General features: G+C 45.4%; 1 protein-coding gene across 1 annotated transcript in view; it reads right to left on the bottom strand.

The window, feature by feature from the left end:
• RAPGEF6 (Rap guanine nucleotide exchange factor 6) overlaps positions 1-13061 on the bottom strand; it is a 112630-nt gene extending 99569 nt beyond the window's left edge. The window contains exon 1 of the mRNA XM_032196874.1: positions 13036-13061. The gene's annotated coding sequence lies outside the window, so the exon portion shown is untranslated. The remainder of the gene's footprint in view (positions 1-13035) is intronic.
• Positions 13062-13276: the final 215 nt, after the last annotated feature.

Here is a 13276-nt window from a genome sequence, read left to right on the forward strand (position 1 = left end):
CAGACAGACGCCAGGCAAAGCACGAGGAGCAAAGCCACGAGAAGGCCCGGAGAGCCAGGAAGTGGCGAAACGACTGCTACGCCTGCAGAGCAGAGGGCACTGCGTCTTCACACCCATCACATGCGGCGTTGGGCTGCATAGGGAACAGCGAGCATCCAGGCAGGAGGGCAGAAATCAAGGGAGGGCCCTGCCGGGGGCACTGCTATCGCCCAGCTTCTGTTGGCAGCAGCTGTTATCGCCCGACACATGCATCCTCCTGGCACAAAGCTGAGCCGGCTGCTAAACCAGAGAAAAATGGGGAGATTTCAGCAGCAGCAGCATGATGTTGTGTAGATCAGCCTTCTTTTAAAGCAATTTCCTCATCCCAATGCACCGAGGGGAGCCACCTGAATACTTGCCCACTTCTTTTCCTCGCCAGATGCCTGCTCACATAATTATTACAGATGCCACAACTGAACTGCGAGGGAAAATTACAGAATCACCAGCAGCATGCATCAAAAACTCATCACATGAGAGCAAACCAGGTAGCTATTACGATCACCTGCTTACCCCAGAATGCTTTTATTTGAAAGTGATTTGATACTTCAGATTTTTAGGAAGACAGTCAAAACATCAGCTTCTTAGTTGCCAAGATGCACCTCTAAAAATCAGCCAAAAAGCCTTCAGGAGACTAAAAATCACCTCAGTAGTGTTGGGGAAGTAGCAATCATCTTTAGTTCAGTTAGCAGCATTTTTATTATTATTATTATTTATTTTGTTTTAAGGACAACCAAGATCTGGGCTCTTCCAAACAAGTCCAACAGCACAGACACACCAGGTGCAGCTGGGAGCATCACGCCACGCCAGCCATACAACAGCCCGTGTGCATTTTTATGAACCCAGGAAACTTGTTGAAACATAGGTTATCAGCATCCTACAGCTACAGTGATTTACACAGCCTTCTTTGAAGTTTATTCAAGTTAACTCTTAACAGTTTGATGTCTGCCCCCAACAAGGAGAGTATCCCTGCCTCTCTGCCACCCGAGCAGTCTGCATCACATCCCTACTTCACCCTTTTCTCTCCCAGTCTTTTCCCTTTAATCCCAGGAGCAGCTTTACAGCACTTGGGATGGAAGATCCAGAGGAAAGAGGGTGGTCTCAACTACAGAGTTCTGAGCACAAAGTTTTCTGAACAATAAAAAAAAAAAAAACACAGCCAGAGCAACTGTAATTTGCATGAACCACATTTATTCGCTGTAAGGCAGAAGTACAGCTTCCAAGACAAACTCTCCTGCAGCATTAAGAGTGGGCACTTTGGAATAAGAATAAAATTATTGCATCAAAAGTAAACATAAAAATGAAAACCTGATGCTTTAAATGATGTGACCCCAGCCAGGTGTTCTAGTAACATATGATTACATTAAAACACAAAGCAGGAAATCTGTTCTATTTCTAAGGAAAACAGAGCAAATTGTTCCAAAATGACCTCACTGTTGCGAGTTCTGATAAATCTCATGAAGAGCCATCCTCAGCAGTCACACTGAGCTATCAAGGAGCCAAGGAAACCATAAATCCCTCCACAACCCCTCCTGCACATTACACGCTTCGTGTCACTTGCAAGGGGACACCGGGACCATGCAGCACTGCCGCAGGGCCGGGGCTCAGTGATCCAGTGGATTTCTTCCAGCTCTCATGCCTGATGCTTTGATCAGCAAGTCCCAAACTGACAGCTCTCACACGCAGACCTGTCCCACAGCACAAAACCCATCCCTCCATCCCACCGCAGCACATTCAGCTCCTGCTGCAAGAGGAAGGCACTCTTGGCTCACTTGTGGCTCCTGATGTCCAGCCTGGCCGAGCCACCAGGGCTCCCTGCTCACACAACAGCCTGCTTCTTGAAGCACACGGCATGGCTGATGGCGTGCTGCATCCACACCTCTTCTATACAAAAAGACAGCTGCCAGGATGCTTATTTTACATGCTTCGGAGCAAACAAAAGCATTAGTGTTTTCTGAAGGTGTTACAGATTCATCTGTATCACAGACAACATATTTTAAAAAAAAATCTGCCTTTTAAAGGACAGATAAAGCATCTGGTAGCAGCTGTAAGACATTCCACTGATGTTCAAGAGAAATCCCAGGTACAACAGCTCACAGGGCAGGAGGCTGTGTGGCTGCAAGCTGCCCCAGCCGCCCCGCTGAGCACCAAGTGCCACGGGAAAGGAGGCTGGAAGGAAATTCAGCAGGATCCCAAACATACTCACTATCAGGATATGGATTTTAACACCCTCTGGAACAGCAGCTGAACGTCTCTATATTAAAATCATTATTTAAAATGCCAACATTTCAGTAAAGCAAACAGAAGTATTTCTTGGAAAAGGGACAGCAAGCTGCAAACAACTGGCTCCCCTCCAGCCCGCTCCCTTTACTTGCGTTAGTGATTCAGCAGGCTCCTTATAGGGAGGGAATGCAGCTTTTATTGGGAATGCTGTCAGCCTCAATAAAGACTCTGTCACCCATAGGGGGGCGTAGCAGAAGAGAGGAAATGTTACTCAGCACGGTTTATGGTTTTCATTGCTTCCCTTCCTGTTACTTCACCGAAGGCTGGAATCTGCGCTGTTTCCTTTATCCTCTGTTTAAGGCCAATTGTAAAAATAGTCCTCCCTCCCAAATTCTTTCCTGGTAATGTAATACTAGAAACCAAAATACAGAAACACGCCGGAGTTGTCCAGCCCACGTTCCAGATATTCAGGGACGGCTATCACAAACGCACCAACTGCAGCAACACGGCTCCGGAGCCCCGTGCCGGGCACAATCCCTCCCCGTCCCCAGCTGTGGGCTGAACAGAAGGAGACGAGATGACCCGGGAAGACTCTGCCTGCTCAGTGGCACAAACTTTTATTAGAAGTCAAGCGAAGTGCAGAAAACAGCAGCTCCAGGGGCCTTCGTTGAGAGCTGGGCTGCATACTTGGAGTTACAGCTCCCTTTAAAGTATCTTATGTAGCTGGAGGCCTTTAAAAAAAATTTAAACACAAACATTGAGGAATTACAAGGGTGAATAGATTGTTTAATCAATAACATGAATGAAAGTGTTACCAGGAGACTTTAACACAGTGTTTTTACCATAGTGTTTTGCAGAGAATAACAAAATTTAAGTAGCACCACTAAAGAACAGAGCGTAACCACGCTGTACAACTTGATATAAGAAATACCAGAAAATCAGCAACCAAAACTCACTAACAGCAAACTCCTGCATGGTCCTGGGTCACCCTCAGACTGCACCTAAACATCATTTGTATAAAGTAAACTGGCCCAGCCACTTCAGAGCCATACACTATTAATCAGGAAAAAAAAAAAAAAAAAGTATTCTGTAAAAAAATGTTCCATACGGGAGCAAGAGGTGATGCTTTTCTGGCCTCAATTAGCAGGCTACTGACTACAGGGATTTTTTAGGCATCCTCAGTACCCAGCTGAGAAGTCAGCCTGGTATCTTCATACAGCAGAAAAATAACGAGGGACCTCATTTCTCTGTTGTAAATCCAGGAAGCACTTCCAGTTGACAGCATCAGTTACCAACATAGCCACAAACAGGAAACTCAAAATCTGGCTTTTGTTTCTCAGACTGTCAGAAATAACATTTTCAGGCTTGTTTTTTTTTTTTTTTTTTCTTCCTGGAAATGTAGCAAGTTTCTCCAAGGGGCTAAAACAGTTTATGTCTTAAACGCATTTCCTTCCAGCATGCACACATGGCTACAGGCGCAGACTTCAGAACTGCATTTCACCCCCAGGAATAGAAATATCCTCAATAAAAGTTGAAAAGGCCAGATCTGGTTTGAGAACAGAGGCCCTAGACCCACTATTACAGTTTATTTATAGACTCAAAGTACCTCCATTCAACAACATATTTCCAGGAAAGAAAAAAAAAAAAAAAAAAGCAAAGTACTCCTACATGAAAATAAAACAAAAAGTTTCTCTGCTCCCAATAGCTCCCACACCCAACGCAGATAAACACCCTCCACCTAAGGACCCTGGACTGTGTTGATATAAGGCTGGTAGAAAGAAAAACACTCGAAGGAATGAGGGAGGGAATTTCTCTTTCATTATTATTTTTACTGCTGTTTCATCACACTGAGTCAGCATTTCTGGAGCCCTGACTTTGCACGAGAAAAAAAACAAACAACTTCCTTTGGATTTTTCAGAGCAAATACCAAAAGGCCCCAAACTGGAGAGACGGGAACATCAAACGCCAGCGCTTCAAAGCCAGCAGCTCGCGGAGCGCTTTGAATATCTGAAGCGCGTTCAGCCCTTATCGTGGCTCAGAACAAAAGTACAGTTATGAAAAACTACCTTTAAGAAAAACATTACCATAAAGTTCCCAGACGCTCATTACTTCGGTTTTAATGCATCTTTCAGGTTTGGGTGTTGATACTAGAAAACCGAGAGCAAGCTGCCTTGAGAACAGAGCTCAGAGTTCGATACGATGGGAAGGTTGGGAGATCCAGAAGCAGTCGCAATGCTCACATCTACCAAACAGCAGATTTTTCTACCAATTTTATTTTATTTTTTTGAGTAAGAGCACAAAGACCCTAAGAGCAGCACAAAATCAGCAAGCAAACAAGGAATTTCAGGCTTCAATCAATGCCTCACTAGGTGAGCAGCTAACTACACTTCGGGATCCACAACCTCCCTGCCAGAGGGCAAGCATCTCCCAAATAACAGTGCTTGGGTTAAACCTTTTTTGCCTTAATTCCAAGGACATCAGCTCAGCCAGTTCACAAAGACACCCTCTGCTCCTTTAACGGGAACAGATAAAAAAAAAGTTCCAGCACCTAAAACCTCTCCTTTCCTTTTTCTTAAAAGGAAAAAGTCAGGTAGGGACAGTCTGAACACATAAACGCTAAGGGGAAAGTTGATTCTCACAAGAAGTTTGGCACAGTAGCCTGGGGAAGATGAAAAAGGGGATAGAGGATGAAATCCAAGGGTCGATTCCATGCTGAGGGTCCCAACAACTCGGGGATACGCCTGCATGCAGCTCGCTCCCGGGAGAATCTGGGCTCGTGCGGCACAGCGCTGCTCCTGGCTCCCTTCCTCCCTGTTGGACGGGACCTCGGCAGCAAACATCACCAGCAAATTTCCATGGCTAAGCTCTGTCCAACAGGTATCTCAAGCACATAGGAAGACTAACGGACAGAACAATATTTTACTGCTGCTCGTCTCTATTGTATTAATCCCAGGGTTTTTATACAAATGGATAAGAACACGCCGCAGTTTTCACAATGGCACATTTATCATTTTGCAGTGTATCATTTCATATTTCTTTGCGAAAGTAAGCAAAGATCACGTCTGTCAGGAAATTAAGTCTTGCTTAATAAATAGCACTGGAGTCAAAATAAGATCTCTTACCAATAGCACAGCTTGAGCCACCCTCCCAGATGAACGGAGATGAATAAAACCCTATGAACTGTCTCAAAACAGTTCTGTGCAACAGTAAAATATTAAATTCACCACATTGCTTCTGACTAAAATATTCTGTTTTCATTCAGCAGCAGCGATAAGACACCAGCAAGTTGGAAAAAAACAGACTGAGAAGAATATAATTGCAGAATAAAATATCACATGAAAACTGAAACTCTCCTACAACCTTTTTCAATAAAGCCACTGGAGGAATAAGAAAAATGATCAACATCCAGCTCTTTTATTCCCACAATAATACTATGAGGAACGATGAAGGAATTCCTGAAGAGGACAACAGTAAGATGTTTAGCAGCAACTCCTCCTCAGTCCCGGTACAAGGCACACCAGGCAGTGCCCAACACAGCAGTCCAGGAAAGCTGCTGCAGTTCTCAGCAATCCGTCCCTTCGAGAAGCTGTAAATTACCTGCGTGCAGATCCTTACGATTAAAGTCTAGTACTGCTACAACTGCAGCTTCCTCTCACTTACACAGAGTGCTAACATCCCTGGGTATGTGTCTGCATGTATTGGCACATACACACACACCCCTCACCAAACCAAGGAGTGCAGTCAGTGGCTCTTGGCACCTTTGCCTGTAGAAAAAAAAATCCACCAGACTTCCCCAGCTGCTACACAAGTCACTGCACTCTCAAAACTGGCTCTGAGACACTGCTGCAGGATCTGCTCTTGTGGTTCTCAGCAATGCCGGTGTCAGAAACCACAAAGAAAAGCTTACGGATCCAAACTGAGGTGATAATCACGTATCTACATCAGGTTTGAAGTTTGAAACCAAATGAATACAATTATCTGAGGTACTGGTATCTTCCTGGTAATTACAATTGATCATTTATGCATACAAAGTGAATAGCTATGGAGCTATAATAAACCCACCTCTAGTATCACCTCAAAACCCATCTTTGGATACACCTCAGTGTCTCAACACAGTGCTAAAAAGATGCCCCCGTTTGCAAAACTGCCACTATTCACTAAAGATTAAGAAATACCCAACACTAGCTTACTTTGAGCACCAAGCAGGTTTCTAAGCAGCAGCGCAGTGCATTAGTTTTGGACTCAGACCTTTGACTCATCAGCTCACACCGGAGAAGTTTGGTGCAGGGCGATGAAAAGCAAAGCTGGAAGCAGCAGCTGAGAGATTACAACACGGTGATAACTCAACAGTCATGCTCGTGACAGCAGACAGGGAGAACACACTCTAGCTCCTGCTTTCCCTCTCACCTCCAAACGAAACAGAAGGACCCCGTCCTGCAGTCCAGACATTTTATATACTCAATCCTACTGAAGGTCAGACACGGGTTTTCTTGGGGAGCAGTTCATTACGAGTCCCTTGCTCGAGCAGCTGGCCCACAGCAGCACTTTCATGCCCACCAGGATGAACAACAAACCCATCACCTGCAGCGCTCCACTTGGTCACACAAGCACTCATAGCTGCAAAGTGCTTGACTAGAGGAAAAAAAAATGAAATCAAAGCAGCATTACTGGTCACAGCACTAAACGCTGAACTCTATCACCTCCACATCCCACACAGCCACAGCCGGAGCATGTGCGAGACCCAAGCGAGGCAGAGGGGAAGCTTTCAGCTGTTAAGGACATGGTTGTGACCAGCTGTGGTTGTGCAGCACCACAGTGCCCGAGCTGTTTGCTGTAGGTCTGCTGCACTCTGCAATCCCCCTCTAGCCAATGCATACAGGGGAAAAAAAAAAAACAAAACAACACAGCTCTGCTGAGCTGTGAGCTCCACCCATGAGAGCAGCCCCATGGCACAGGAGACAGCCTGCCGGGAGGCTAGCACAGACACGCCAGCTCCGAAATGTTCCCCAGCGATCACAGCAGCTGGACCGTGCCCCTGAACATCCGTACAGAGATCACCCATCGATTAGCAAGGGCCATTTGTGCCTTTAATTCAGGTGCACACCTTCCTGAACCAAGGACTCAACGAGGCTTCTAAAAATTCACAGCACAAAGATGCAGAAATGCGAGCAGCCTCCCTTTCCTTGGGCAGTGCTCGCTGACATAATGCTGTCTTGTATAAAGGAAAAAGAAGTTACAGACAGACAGCCAAGTTCCACAAGTGAGGTTTTCTGGGCAGATGGTGTTATGTACTTACACTGTTGCTTCTGTCTCAGAAGCCTTAATTTTATAGGTAGAGCAGTGATCCAAAAACGTATCTTTTCCTACAGCTTAAAGCTTTAGCTTGTATGTTTATGTTGTTTGCTTTTTTAAAAAAAAAAAAAAAAAAAAAAAAAAAAAAAGTTTTGTTTGTTTGTTTTGTTATTAAGGCTAGAAAAATGCAATTAAAAATCCTGTTTTAGGGCAGCAAGGCACAATGCAATTAATTCACAGGACACCAAAGCACAGGGAAAATTCACATAGAAAAGGTTCAGGTAGCAAGGAGACATAGGAGTGTGTTCTTCCAAAATCCTGATATAGCTGGATGAGGAATAGAGATTTAAAAATAATAATTACTGACCTAAGTCTCAGAGACAAAATAATTATTGGCCAAGTACTTGATATTACAGTGACACATACTACTAAGAAAACACCGAAGTGTGATAATTTAGCTGTCTGAATGTTCCTATCTTGAAAAAAATGCTTCCCTGCAGCTCTTACTTTGTTAATAAGCCCCCTACACCTTACAGCACCTGAAAATTCAGACTCTAAGCTCATACCAAAGCCTTGGCTATGGCAGAGATCTCTCGCACGAGATTGCCCCAGGAATAACTAAACAAATACAGTCAAGATTTCAGAGTACAGTTGAAATGGTGTTTACAGGTCACTGTCATGCTAAAGGGCAAGCCTACTGAGCCCACTCCAGCTCACTCCCGTTGTATTTCCCTATTTCCTCCTTCAGAGCAGCAGTCAGTGACCCTGTTTACTCTGGTAAGTGGGCAGAAAACCCACCCACCAGGACAGCGAGCAGCTTTCAGTCGTGTTAGCCAGCAAACCTGGGCTGCCAAAGGTTCAAATTTAGGAGAGTGTGGGGCAGATGAGGAGCATCTTTCAGCACCAGACCATCACGTACATCAGTTCAGCAGCCTGAAGGCTCCACCAGCCACCTTGTGAGCCACACGTAGCGTTATGCTATCTACAGACGAGTTTGCTGAAGGAAACATTACTGCCCAACACAAATGGAAGCAGTGAGTTTACTGGACAGGAGGTCAGTAATCTAACCCAGGGCTGCCAGCTTCCTTCCTACTTCAAATGGGAAACAGGAACAGAAAGTCCTTCTGCAACAAGTTGGAAAAACCACTTCTACTTCACCAAATCACGGCAGCCTATCGCTAGGCTGGATGATGATGCACAGAACCCTGAAAATAACCCAGTAAATACCATCCCCAGATAACCCACAGTATCGAGCAGCCATGGACAAGCACAGCCCTTTGTGACAAGAGCATAAAAATCCTCCCAGAGTCAACGTTCAGCAGCCAAAGCAATCCCAAGACCTTTTAACTCTAAACACATATTACAAAGGCAGACCTCACTCTCCAGCTCTCGTAAATGCAAATTGTCAAGGTGAAAAGTATCATGACAGCTCTGGAACTCGTTCTTGGTAGAAATCTCACCAAAAAGCCAATTTCTGCGGGCAACACAACACACAATGCAAGAACGCTTTCCCTTCAGACCAAAAGGAGCAATGTTTGAGGCTCAGTATTCATCAGCCTTTGGAGAAGTGGATTGTTTAGATGTCAATGCTTTAATAGGGTACAGAAAGATTGTAAAAAAGAGAATCCCTTCACTATGGTGTTTTTTTCCCTATTCTGCGAGAATTTTCTAGACACTCCTGACAAGCTAAAAGATAACTAATAATTAGCAGAGCTTAGGAACCTAGAGAAACCAGATGCAGAACACTAAATAATTTCTGCATGCTTCCCTGAATTAAGGGTATTTCCAGAATACTGTATTGAAATCATCAAAAGGGGAAGAAGGGTGTATCAGTTTCTTTAAACAAAAGGAAAACCCTCTATATTTTAAGCCTGAGGTCATTGGAACAAGAAGACCTCCTCATTTTAGAAAATAGTTTCTCTGGCAACAACAGCATTAGCAAAACACTGTTATGGCAACGACCAGCCCCTTACAAGAAAGGACATCAGCATTCCTGACATCCTTTATAGATCAGTTCTTTAATATACTTCCCAATGAAAACAAATTTTTGCACGTGCTTTACAGGGTGGGAAAAGAAACCCTGCAAACTGGAAGTTTACCCAGAGTGTATGGCCCAAGAGAGCATTCAGCTTCTTTGCCATCGACAAGACCACCACGAGCCACCTCTAAATGCCAAGAGACTCGTTTCCACCTGGGCATTACCAGCTCTTTGCACTCTGGGTATGTGAGAACAAACCCACTTGCACACGGTTTAATTAGCTGGCACTATGAGCATCATCTGTGCTGGTAACAGCAGCACCCATAGCTGCTTGGATGACTGCCTGAAGATATTTGGCTCCTCTCCTTCCCCTCCTCAAAAAAAGTGCCTGGGCACAAGTGGGCTAAGCCTGGGCACTTTCACTCCAGCATCCTCCAAGAGCACACATCCAAGTCCTTTAAGACAGATTATCATCATCTCATTCTGTATTTGTGCTACAGACACCCGGATGTCCTTATGAGAATTAGTTTTGTCAAAATCTTTTATATAAGTATTATGGAAAGGCTCCTCTGTAAAGCCTACACAAAGTAAGTTTTGGTATACTACTTGAAGAGATTGTTTTTAAAAAGATAATTACATTTTTTATGACGGCTTGCATTTAGTATGGTATTTTAGGGCTTTAATACTGTCTCTACAAGGAATTAAACACCTACACATCTTGACTGCTCGCCCTCCACCCTTTGCATTTTTAGAGAACAAAAGCAGAACAAAAATGTATTTTTCTTCCATTTGGCAACTTCTCTGAATGCCAACAGTACTTGCAGTTCTCTCCCACCTCCTTCCACACCCTTTTCTCGCCCTTCCTTACTATTCTAGCATCTCCAAGGAGTTCCTACTGCAAGGTTAATCATGAGGCACTGGGCTTGTCTTAAAAGACAAAAGCTCAGATTAACAATTTTCTAAAACACACCCTACTCCAAAGTCCGTAAAATTCATTGTTTGAATTCAGATAATACAATAGAAAGTATTTTTATTTTTCTTTTCAGAAAAATGTTACATTACGCATTCAAATTTAAATCCATCACTGACAGCTTTTTGTGGAATTATTACTCTGCAGCTGTAACCAAGTACATGACCCCACAGCATGGGGAAAGATAGGCATTAAAGGAAATAAGTTCGAGAAAGAATTCCAGGACTGCATGATAATTTCTGGTTTCGCTCCCAGAGCTGTCATAGCTGCCATTAGAAATGAAAAACCAGTTTTTCAGGAGCAGTGACTGGAAGCAAGCATAGGAAAAGTAATCTCAGGGCAACGCCACTTCCAGTGCTCCCTGGGAAACCGAGCCACCCTGATGCACTCTAGCTTCACTTGCTCCTTTAGCAATGCTTAAGGTTTGGATCATGTAGAAGTCGTTTTACCTTCTGAAAAGAGCCAAACAGAGCATCCTGCTGGGAATTTACAGGCACCAGGTTAGCTGGTCACCAGCCTGGCCTCAGATCAGCAGCCAGAGCCGTACCACTGCCCACTCACCAGCAAAAGAGCCCCATCACCACAAGTCTTCAGACAGCAAAATTCAGAAAGTGGTATCCGTTTTCACCCTCCTACAAGCTCAGTTTACAGCCATCCCATCATCATAGCTTCAAGAAACAGGCCTTGTAATATTTTAATCAATAATGACTTCTGACCTAGCCTGCAAAATCACATCTGTTGAGCCCCCCAATCCCTGCTTGCTGGGAAGACGATCACAAAAGCAAGCTGCTGTCCTCTCTGTTCTTCACAGTCAGGAATTCTGGGATCCAAATTGTCACTTTGGCCAACAGCTTGAAAAAGATCCACAAATATTCTCTGCGTGAGCTTCCAGCACGCTCCGACAATCACGCAGTGCAAACAGCGAGGTTCTGTTTTACAGTAACCTCCCAGCCACAAAGGCCGTACTGACAACTACACTGTGAGGCCAGAAAACCCCAGAACCACTAAGAGGGCTTTCCAAAGCCAGCTTCTTGGAACAAAAAATAAACAAAAAATCAGAGGGATGTGCATCAGAACAGAGGGTGGAGGGAAGAGGAGTGAAGGACAAGAGGGAAGGCTTAGTGCTCCGCAAGTCGTTTCACAGGAAGAGTGAGAGCTTGATGTATTCTGGAGATACTTAATTAAGTATTCTTACCAACACCCACACCAGTTTCTCAAATTCCTTTAACCAACAACCAGCACTGAACCAACAGGCACAATGCTAATGAAACGGAGCTGAAGTATCTCCCTGCGTTAGGATGGTAACAGAATGTAAGGCTTAAAAAACAAGGCAACAACAACAACAAGAAGATCAAATCACATGCGGTATAGGACTTTCAGAGAAATCTGTCCCTACAGGTGCCAGACATGGGCACGTTAAGGCTTGACACAAGGCACTCAGGAGCATTGCTGCTAGGCAGAGGCAGGTTTCCGCAGCCGGCCCTGCAGAGCTCGGCAAGGCCCCTGAGGGCCAGAGCATGGCCCAGGCCCACAGCCACCATCCCTCCTCCCACCACACAGTCACACCTGCTGCAAGAGCACCCTAAAAAATAACTTCCTTTAAAATCCTTGCTTTATAGCCATATTCCTGAAAAGGTACCTAAAAGCCATACACAGGGCATGTGATAGGTACCTGTCTGTATGTATGTGGCATAGTTGCACAAAGTCACCGATTACAAAGCCGGAGCGTTTCCCTTCCTGCTTTTGTTGTGGCCATGCATCCTCCAAATGAATCCCAACAAGCAGGAGCATGGGAAGGTGAGGCCGTAGCCAGTCATGTTTTTGCATAACTACACACAAGACAAGTAACTGTGTTCTCGTTACACTTGACCAGGACATTCAGACTCCACGATTCCTTCACGTTTGGGACACGAGGGGTGCTGGAAGCCACAAGCCCAGCCAGCAAGGAGCAGTCTGCACTCTCTGGCCTCACCAACACCACTGCTCAGCCCCGTGGCTCCACCTCAGGCAGAGAGCTGAGCCGAGACACAAGCCAACGCTCGAAGACACCCTTTCACTGGTACCAGGACCACACTCTTACTCAGCAGCTCATTTCCACAAATGGGAGCTGGAAATTACGTCCAGGTGACGAACAAGGACAGCGAAGAGGCTTTTCACCTTGTCATGTGTCACTCCCTGACTCACCGAGCACAAACCCTGAATATTCTGCAAACAATGCCAACACTCATCAGCCATTGTCCGCAGAGTAATTAGGGCGCTGCAATTTGATCTCCCCTTGAACGCACACATGCTCCCTCCAGCAGAACTTCCCATTCCATGCAGGAATTCGCATGAGTCACGGGACACGGGCAGCAGTCGGGAACCCGGCGCTCAGCAGCAAACCCAACTGGTTCTGGCTGACCACGGAGCAGGCTGAAACGGGTTGGAAGGAAACGCCAAGGAGCTGACTTTGGCTAAATAACCCTTCATATTCTGCACGCAAAACCCAAACGCATCGCCCAACACGGAAGCAACATCTGCATCCTTCCACTCTTACCAGGCCAGAGGTGGAGATGCTGTGGATTGGAAAAAGCAGCGGTTACAAACCAGGGAGATCCGTGCACAAGGACAGGGCTCAACAATAGCAATAGGCTCTGCTCAGCAGGGAAGGGGGCACCACGCAGCCCTTCAACGTACAGGAAGGAAACTCTTTGGAAATCAGCATGACCGCAGTCAGGGCCGATGCGTCACACCACGCCGACAGCCACGGCACTTCCAGGAGCACACCGACGGCCACA

This window comes from Aythya fuligula, chromosome 14 (genome assembly GCF_009819795.1).
Source record: "Aythya fuligula isolate bAytFul2 chromosome 14, bAytFul2.pri, whole genome shotgun sequence".
Lineage (NCBI taxonomy): Eukaryota > Metazoa > Chordata > Aves > Anseriformes > Anatidae > Aythya > Aythya fuligula.